Source organism: Zingiber officinale, chromosome 8A, assembly GCF_018446385.1.
Source record: "Zingiber officinale cultivar Zhangliang chromosome 8A, Zo_v1.1, whole genome shotgun sequence".
Classification (NCBI taxonomy): domain Eukaryota; kingdom Viridiplantae; phylum Streptophyta; class Magnoliopsida; order Zingiberales; family Zingiberaceae; genus Zingiber; species Zingiber officinale.
The window spans coordinates 83,908,863-83,918,547 of record NC_056000.1 but is presented as its reverse complement, the minus strand read 5'-3'; the positions used below and the strand labels follow the sequence as shown (position 1 = coordinate 83,918,547).

At 38.6% G+C, this 9,685-nt stretch overlaps 1 non-coding gene across 1 annotated transcript; it reads left to right on the top strand.

The window, feature by feature from the left end:
• Positions 1-5,679: 5,679 nt before the first annotated feature.
• Positions 5,680-5,785, top strand: LOC122013150. Its single transcript, XR_006120488.1, has one exon. It is a non-coding gene; the product is annotated as a small nucleolar RNA R71 (small nucleolar RNA).
• Positions 5,786-9,685: the final 3,900 nt, after the last annotated feature.

Here is a 9,685-nt window from a genome sequence, read left to right as displayed (position 1 = left end):
AAAGCATACTTACAACCCTAGAAGGAAAGGAAGAAGAAATGCTTGATGATTCTAATGTCTTGGGGATTCTTCCTTGCTCCGGAGATGGACGAATCATGAAGAGATGGTGGTGGACGAAGCTCGACGGCTTTCCCCCCGGGGGAGGGACAAAGTCCCGAACCAAAGATATCCCAAAAATAGGTTTCTTTACCCTTTTATAAGTTAGGGTATGGGCGCCGCACGGCCCATGGCACGGCCGTGCAAGGTTGGCACGGCCACGCCCATCCTCTCCTTTGGCTAAGCTGCACGGCTGTGCCGATTGGCACGGTCGTGTGGTCTCTGGCTTCTGTTCTGAACAAACGAATATATATAATGAATACAAGACGAAAGAGGCAATCATGCAACGAATATATATGAATAAAGTACGTGGATGTGCGCTAAAACATGCGTAAATGATCATAATATTTGCGCACATCACATCCTCAGACTTAAACCTTTGCTTGTCCTTAAGCAAAACCCACACAATCTAGATTCACGTGGTTAGATAGTGAATCATAATCTCTAGCAAGTCAATCTAATTCTATCAAATGATTTCATTGGTGAGCAAGATACAAAAGTAGTTTAAGTATGACCTAAGTAGTAGTCCTCCGTGCTCAGTGCGAAGGTGACCTAAATTTATCAAGTTTCAAACCCTAAGTCTAGTCAAGTCGTCATAAAATTATGTTCCTTATGCATTCGGTGATAGGCACTTACCTGCCACACGCAAGGTTTGTTCCCCTCAAAAATGCTATGGATCGTCTACTGTAACGACCCGCCTCCTACTGACTAGGCTGCGTGGCCGATCGTTACATTATGCTGTGCTAAATTACTATTGCGGAAAATCTGGAATGATTAAAATTTTACTAAACTGATTACTGTAAAATCTGAACTTAATACTCTAGGTGTACCTAGGAGTTGTACACATGCTAGGGAAGATAATCTATACCTCTCGGATGTCCTGCTAGCTGTAATCAGGCATTTCAATCGATCCATGAATCGATTGGGCTGTCGGATCGATCCAGTGATCGATCCAGCTTGATACTGGCACGGAGAGAAACTCTGGATCGGTCGGCTGACCGATCCACAAGCTATCTCACTTCTGGATGTGGCTGGATCGGTCTACCGACCGATCCAGGAGCACACTGATCGGTTGGTAGACCGATCCAATGGCTCACTGATCGGTCGGCTGACCGATCGCTGAGCTCTAAGGCATCGGATCGGTCGGTGACCGATCCATAAACTGTTCACGATCGATCGGTCACCGACCGATCCTAACCAACTCGATCGATCCAGATCGATCCGGGTTCGATTTCGATCAACCACGATTTCAAAGACTAGTTCGTGCCAAAATCTCATATAAGAGTTCTAAAAGTAATTGAAATAAGTTCTAACATCTATTAACTAGCATTCCAACATAATTACTAACAACTTAAACAAATCTTCCATGGTTAAAACATTCTAAGGTCTGAAAGTGCATAAAGGTACTTAAGAAAAGAAACTAAGTTCTCAATTTGCTAAACTCCCTAAGGATCTTCATTCCAGGTTCCTGCCACACACACCATCACTGCATTGACCTCCAACTTCCTCTGCTAGTCCATCTTTCCTTTACCCTTATCTGCAGTATAAGGAAAAATAGTATCTGTAAGCTTTAAGCTTAGTAAGAAACCATCTACCTCACTAAAACATGCAACGATGCAAACATGTTTTTAAAGAATGCTATTTGAAAACATGCACTGAATTTGTTAAAGCATGGCATACTGGAGTTACATGGCATAAACACTGAAACATGGCATGCATAATAAAATCTAAGCATGGAGCTATCTCATGATATCAACTAGGAGAAAATAAACTGAAACTGTAACTGAAACTGAGCTAAAACTCAGCTAGTGCTGATCTTAAACTATAATCACATAACTAAATTATGAGTTTGAAAGCTATTATCGTAATAAGTGAAAATACATAATCATGTTGCTTGTGGGCCCGACAACTGTACTTTGCTGTGCGCGCATCCCTAACTAGACCCGGGTTTGCAAGTCCCGAATTTAGTAGGGTTACTAGGTTGTCTGAACCTAGGGATGACTGTGGGAGCCCAACCCAATGGATATCTAATCCAGTACAGTGCCACTGAAAATAAAATACTGAATATAGCTACTAGTTGCTTATTTTGCTGTTTCTAGGTTATCTGAACCTAGAACTAGGTTATCTGAACCTAGAGGTGACTGTGGGAGCCCACCCATTGGACCGTAATCCCATGTAAGCTGAAACTAGACTAATATACTGATTTAAATGCTACTAATGCATTTAACTGAGCTGTTAAAAATATCTAAGGTGGTATTTAGCTACACTAATCATTTTGTCGAACACCTGGTGTGCCCCAACTCTCCCCTCTAATAGGGAGACCGCCTCTAGGCACCCGACAACGTCTAGAGCCTCCAACTGAAGGAGAATAACGTGTCTGGCCCATCTAGAGGTGCTCAACTAGATCCCTAGTATGCGAGGAGGGTTTAAACACACCCTGGGCGCCGAAAAATCTGCATATAGCTAAACTAAAGGCATGCAATCAAACGAAAGCTACTTATACTGCAGGTGAGGGGTTTCTTACCTCCTGTTTGGATTTTCTTACGATTCTAATCGCTGAATTTCCGGAGGAGACGATCCTTTCGACGATCTTCTCGCGTCTATGCGTTCCTCTCGCGGAGGGGAGCGTCCTCGTGTCGAAGTCGTCGTCGGAAAGTGTCCTTGGGGCCCTAGAAAAGGAACCCTAGGCCTTCTTGTGGTTGGCGCCGAGAGAAGGAGAGGAGAAGGGAAGGTTTGGCGGTGAGGGTTTGAGGAGAGGAAAAATCACGATCCAAATAACCCTTCACTCATTTATTTCCTATTTATATTAAGTGGTAATTTCCGCCCAAACCTAACATAAATATTATTGAATCCCTTTCCTTTCAGCACGGCCCTGCTGGGTTCAACTGGTTACTAAGATTATCTGTAAACCATAGGTCTCGGGTTCAATTCCCGCCTAAGCTATTTTGCGGTTTTAATTATTTTTGCTACTTCCGCTATTCTAAAAATTCTGTAAAAATATCCTAAAATTCCAGAAAAATCATAGAATATTTCTAAAATAGTTTTGAGAATTTTCGGGCGTTACATCTACACAAGGTCTCAAAGGAATACTCAGTATCAAGAGAAACATAGCATTAATTTCCCCAGTAACCTAACTCGATCTCAAAGGGGTGAATTGCTAGTTTCCACTCACGACAACAATTTTTTTATCCCTTATTTTTTTTCTTTGAATGTTTGCAAAGTATCAAACTTGAACAAACCTTCATTTTTTTCATTTTTTTATGGGATTAATTTTTTTTCAAATGAGCTTACATGATATGAGTTTATCCAATAACCAAAATGTAGTTGAGAGGTCACCATAGAAACACAAGTACTAGTCCAATCCTATGAATCATGACTATTTTAGAGTTATCAACCATCAAAAATAGGCATAGTGTATAGAGATCCTAAAACAAGGTTAATACTTAAACTCTTATAGTAAAACATTGCTCACTTCATGCTATCATAGATAGAAAAAGATAGATCACTAAACATAAGTAACACATGAACCACATAAAATCTAGAATAACTAGTATTTTGCATTAAGGAACAAACAATCATAATATGATGTAGGATGCAACTAGTAAAAATTTTATTTGAAATGTGCAAAAACTAAGAAGTATGACAAACATTAAACTAAACCCAAACATCCCCCCAGACTTAAACTATTCATCGTCCCGATGAAAACTAGAAATGTAATGTAAAGGAAATTTATGAAGTTTAGCGAAGTTACCAAGTGATGAGCTTCAAATGGTTGACATGCATGTGCTTCAAGATACTCCTCTACCCGATGCTCACATTCCTCCACAACTTTGAATTCTACAAATATAAGATAGGCAAGAAAAATTAAGCAGAGGGTATGATTTATTATCAATGAATTAAAAAGAAACTAAAAAGAAAACAAGGAAAATGAACTTGGGTTGCCTCCCAAGAAGCGCTTGCTTAAGGTCATTAGCTCGACCACCTCATTAGATTCATCGAAATCTCACTCTTGGAGGGGTAATATATTTTAGAACCCTCTTACCAAGAGCTCTTATTATGGAAGGAGCTTTCGTCAAAGAGTGAAGAATCACCCTCTCCATCTTCATCTTCTTGGAAATTCTTTCAGGAGGTCGAAGACGGTTCAGATCGAGCTTCTAATTATAGGTTCCATGAAAATCTGCACACCCAAAAGAAAGGCAAACCTCCCATAAGCATGTAATATAAGAAGGAACTAGAACCGTATTAGTATGAACTGAATGCGCATCAAAAATCGAATCACATCCAACAAAATCAATTATAGGTACCTCTATAAAATCTTCCAAAAGATCACTAGAAATACTAACCTTGTATTGCTGAGAGATACTTGAAAGTTCTAAACATGTGGATGTGACTTCCTCTGAATCAAATGATGGTTCTGGCTCTGGCTCTGGCTCTGGTGTTGGTACTTCCAAAGGTGGTGATTCTTGGGGCTTCGCTTCCATTGTAAAAGTCCCTACACATTTATCATCAACCAATTCCATTCTTATAAATTCCATATCATCAATTGGTTGTGTGATCGAAGGAGGTGATTCTTGAGATGCTGCTTCCAAAACACAGCTCCCTACACATTCTTCAATATTATCATTATCAACAAAAGCATCAAAAAATAAACCAACATCAATATCCTCAGTGGGAGAATCATCTATAGGAGGATCACTAACTTCATTTGCAGTTTCAAGTTGATCTACCACATCACATTCATCATCCGAAAACTCAATTTCATCATAACACCCTGTAAACCCAAAAGGTAGATCTGAAAACTTATCGTCTGCTGCATTATCATCACAATCATCATCTGAAGAGTCCTCATCTTCATATACGTCCAGAAATCTACACTCAACCATATTAGTGTCACAGAATCTGCCAAAGTCTTCATTTTCATTGACCCTCACTAGCCTTTGTGGAAAAGGAACCTTTAGTGTAGGTCTTGGGAAAGGTACTTCCTTTTTTCCATACTCCCTTTGAGCTTGTGGAGGAGGTCCAGATTGCTTATCTAGTGTTGGTGTCATCAACCGTTGAGGAAAAGGTACTTGTGGCCTTTGGAAACTTCTTGGAGTAATGGAACTGAGTTCTTGAGGTCTTCTATTGTTCTTCTCCTCAATCTTAAACAAATCTTTCTTCAGAAGTTCTTCATGATTCTTGCCACTTCTCAACTTAATATCATTATCAGTTACACTAGATCTTGTTTGTGTTGGAGGAAGGTCTTCCTTGAACCATTTTGAAACTATGCTATTAATCTTTTCCCCCAAATGTTTGGACTCCTCATTCTGTGACTTCTGAATTTCAACATTCTTGGGTGGTTGAACTGCATTTTGTTCGATAAGCTCTCTTGTATATATGGCTTGTACTTCTTGAATTTCTGAGGGAGATTCCATCCAACTTTTTCTCGACCATCCTTGGAGGTTCAATGTCACTTGATCAATTAATGTATAAGTTTCTTCTATACTCTTGTCCATAAAAGACCCTCCAGCTGATGAATCTAACAAACACTTATTTGAAAAAGAAATCCCCCTATAGAATATGTGTAGAATCAGTCATTTCTATAAACCATGATGAGGGCACTGTCTTTGTAGACTCTTGAATCTGTCCCATGCTTCAAATATTGATTCTCCATGTGCCTAAGAAAAATATATGATGCAACTCCTCATGTAGATTGTTCTGCTTGGAGGAAAAAAATGATTCAGAAATTGCTGCTCCAATTGATCCCAACTTGTGATGCTTTGAGGATGGAGAGAATATAACCAAGTCCTTGCTTTATCCTTGATGCTAAAAGGAAATGCCATCAATCGAACTGCATCTGCTGATACTCCTTCACAATTCACCATATCACAAAGCTCTAGAAATGTCTCAAGGTGCAGATAAGGACTTTCTGATGCTTCTCCTCCAAATTTGTGACCTTGTATCATGGAAATTAACTCTGGGTCTAGTTGGAAACTTTCTGCTTCAATATGAGGTTGCACAATAGGAGATAAACATCTTATAGAAATGGGTGCAGAGAAACCTCTTAAGGCCTTGCTTGACATGTTAGTACTCATAGATAACCTAAAAAAATTATGAGAAAAAAACAAAAATGAAGAATTACAGACAAGAAATAGAATGCAAAAATAAAGAAAAAGAAAATTTGAACCTTTAACTAATAACAAGAAATAAATGCAGAGATTTTTTTTTGAATTATGAAAATAGAAAACAAAAACTATTTACAAGTCTAGATGACCTAAATTGCTAATCAACTAATGTTAATGCGAACAATCCCGGTAACGACGCCAAAAACATGTTACGCAACCGTAAGTGTATGGTTTCATCGTCAGTAATAAAAATATCGAATCCATAGGGACTGTTGATTAAGCACTAGAGATATCACAAAGTAAGTTATCTAGACAAGCCTAAGATTGGTGAGGAAGGAGAGTAAGAGAGAGAGAAGAGGAAAGTGAGAAGAGAGAGAATCGATCTTGGAGGTAATGAGCTTCGGGAGATGGATTCTAGGATTTCGGTTTTATTGTAATACTAGGAGATACTACATAGATTGCTTAGTTTCCATCCTCTATGTAAATGTTCTTGTAGGAAGTTAGATTGGTCGGTATCCTTAAGTATCACGTAGAGACGTTCCCTGTGAAATCCTATAACGGTTAACCCCCCTGTCACGAGGGTGCCTCGGTAGATCACTGGGATACATATCTAGTAAAGAACAATAAGGATAAGGGTAGAGGTTCGGTATGGTTACCTACTTCATTATGGAGGAATTACCTTTCCTTTCAAGAGAATGTCCTAGACGTCCGTGAACGGGTTACCCTTGTCACTAGGGCCCCTCGGGTATACGATCTAGAGCACTCTCTTTACGAGAGCAGCAGTTCCTAAGGGATTGTCTCTCCTTTTGAGGGAACGTCTTAAAAGGTTAAGTTAAAAAGTACAGAAATAAACAAGCATTTTTAATTTACACTCTCCCCCTAAGTTGAACAACTCCTCCTGAATTCACTATCTCTCCCCCTTTAACACACATCAAAAATAGGGGAAGCTAATAAACAACTTAAAAAATAAAAGCATAAGCTTTATAAAAATTTAAAAGGGAAAGGCTCTTTAAAAATTTGTAAAGTTATAGATTAGTAAAAATAAGAATTTGTAACACTCTGCAAGATTTGATAATTTTAAGTTAATGATTTGGAAAAGAGAAGCTAAAATTTTGAAAAATAAGAGGAAAGTAAAAGTTTGAAAGTTTCTTTTTTTTTTTTAAATATACTTAAGTTATAGAAAAGTTTTTAAAGAGAATAATTTTTAAACCTGAGAGTAAAGTCGTAAATAATTTAAGTTTAAATTTAGAAACATTTTCAAAAAATAGAATTTTAGAAAATTTAAGAAAAGACAAAATTTGAATAATTAGAAGGTGTTTGAAAAATATTGAATAATTTGTAAAAATATCTTATAAAAGGTTAAAAATTTGTAAGATAGAAAGTTTAGATATAAGCTCTCCCTAAAATTGATAACATCCTAAAAGTCCAAGCATGGTTTAAAAATTAAAAAAAATGTCCTTATGATGAAATGTTCAACCTTTGTACAATGCTAACTACCACAAGATAGTAGCTATCGACTCAGGTTGGTCAATTTGAGCATTTGGAACTAACTAGGTAGTTACTAGCTAGTGAACTCAAACTGATCAATGTATATGGTTTAAAGCCTAGATTTATAGTGATGCACTGACTTAGGCATCTGAAATCTTAGGCTAAGTCCTAAGCATCCCACCCATTCTAGATTGTACAAGCAAGGGATCCTACTGTGCTTCTGAGACGTTGGCTCCTAAAACTATAGGATCATGCAATTCTACGGAAAAGACCTAGAATATTCTAGAAATATAAAATATTTGAAATAGGTTTTGAAAATAAAAAATTGAAAAGGGGATTTTTACAAAAATAATTTGAAAAACTACTAAGTAATATTAAAACAAGTTAAGAAACCTATTCTATAAAACACATTCTTAATTTTCTTCTTAAGTTACTAAATTCAGCTTTAGGTAATGGTTTAGTAAATATGTCAGCAAGGTTAGATTTTTGTTGACCTCCGCAAGTGTATGGACATGTCGTAAGTAATAATAAAAGATATCGTATCCACAAGGACTGGAATAAGCACTAAAGATGTCTCAATGCGAGTTAGCTAAACAAGAAATCAATTGGTTTTCAAAAGCTAAGTGTAACTATGAAAAGTAAACAAAGAAATGAAAGAATAAGAAACAAGAATAAGGGCAATGATAAGGGTATGTTCTAGGAGTTTTGGTTTCTTTGTAATGTTATTCAATGTAAGAATCTACCAAATCTTATTCCTCAATTGTCCGTTATTTGTAGAAGGATGCTGGTTCTCTCTTGCAATAGACAATCGGCTAAGAACTAAAATATATCTAAATGTGATCAATTAGGAATGAACCCTTTGTTGTCCTTACACGGGCTTGCCTGTCACGTACGTCCCTCGGATAATCAACATAGAAATCCAATACTTCTCAACCTCATTAAGATATAAAGATTAATGCATCCAATCCATCCTACCATCTTGAAATACCTAATTTCCCTTTCAAGATTACCCCTCAAACGTCCTTACATGGGCATGTTCCTGTCATGAACGCCCCTCAGAAAATCGAATGAGAAACAATCCATACAAGATCCACAAGATATTCAAACATTCATTCAAGCATGGTAATTAAGCCCTAATCACAACAATCCACAGAAGAAAGAATAGATACAAACAAGGCAAAATCATAGAAATAGGAATTTTAGTAAATCCACAAGAGTTTACATCAAATTTCCATTATAAATACTCCCTCCATCCTTGAACAAGAGATATAATCCATGGAACAAGGAAAGAATCCCAAAGATAAGAAAAAGACAAGCATCTTGATCCCAAATCCAAGAAAGAAAGGGAAGAAAAGCTTATCTACGATGAAGAGTCATCTTCAGATCCAATCCTCCTTCCCCAGAGTCGAAACGTTGAAGATCCACCCTTGATTCGCTGGAAATCCCTCCAAGAAGGTGGAGGAACGCCCAAATCTTGAATTCCCCCCAAAAGGGAGAAGATCCCCTTTGAAATGAAGAAGAAACCTTTATATAGAGGGGGAAATTCGGGCGCCACACGGCCCCAGGACCCGGCCGTGTGTGGGACACGGCCTGGTTCACTCCCCTCTCTGCCTGTCTCACACGGCCGTGTGTGAAACACGGTCGTGGCTTGCTTCTGCCAATGCTCCCCTTGCACGGCCGTATAGATCTACACGGCCTGCACTGCCACTGCCTCTGGAAACCTGGCACGACCATATGGTGTACACGGCCAGAGCCTTCTTACTCACTGGAAACCCTGCACGACTGTGTGATGTACATGGCTAGGGCCTCCCTGGTCTCTGGAAATCTTACATGGTCATGTAGTGTACACGCCTGGCTCCATTTGGCTTCAAATCTTGGCACGGTCGTGTGAGGTTCACACGACCCAGCCATCTTCCTTTCCTGCTGTAGCTACACGGCCAAGGATCTCCACACGGCCTGGGCAACCCCCCATGGCAGGGTCGTGTGAGATACAAGAA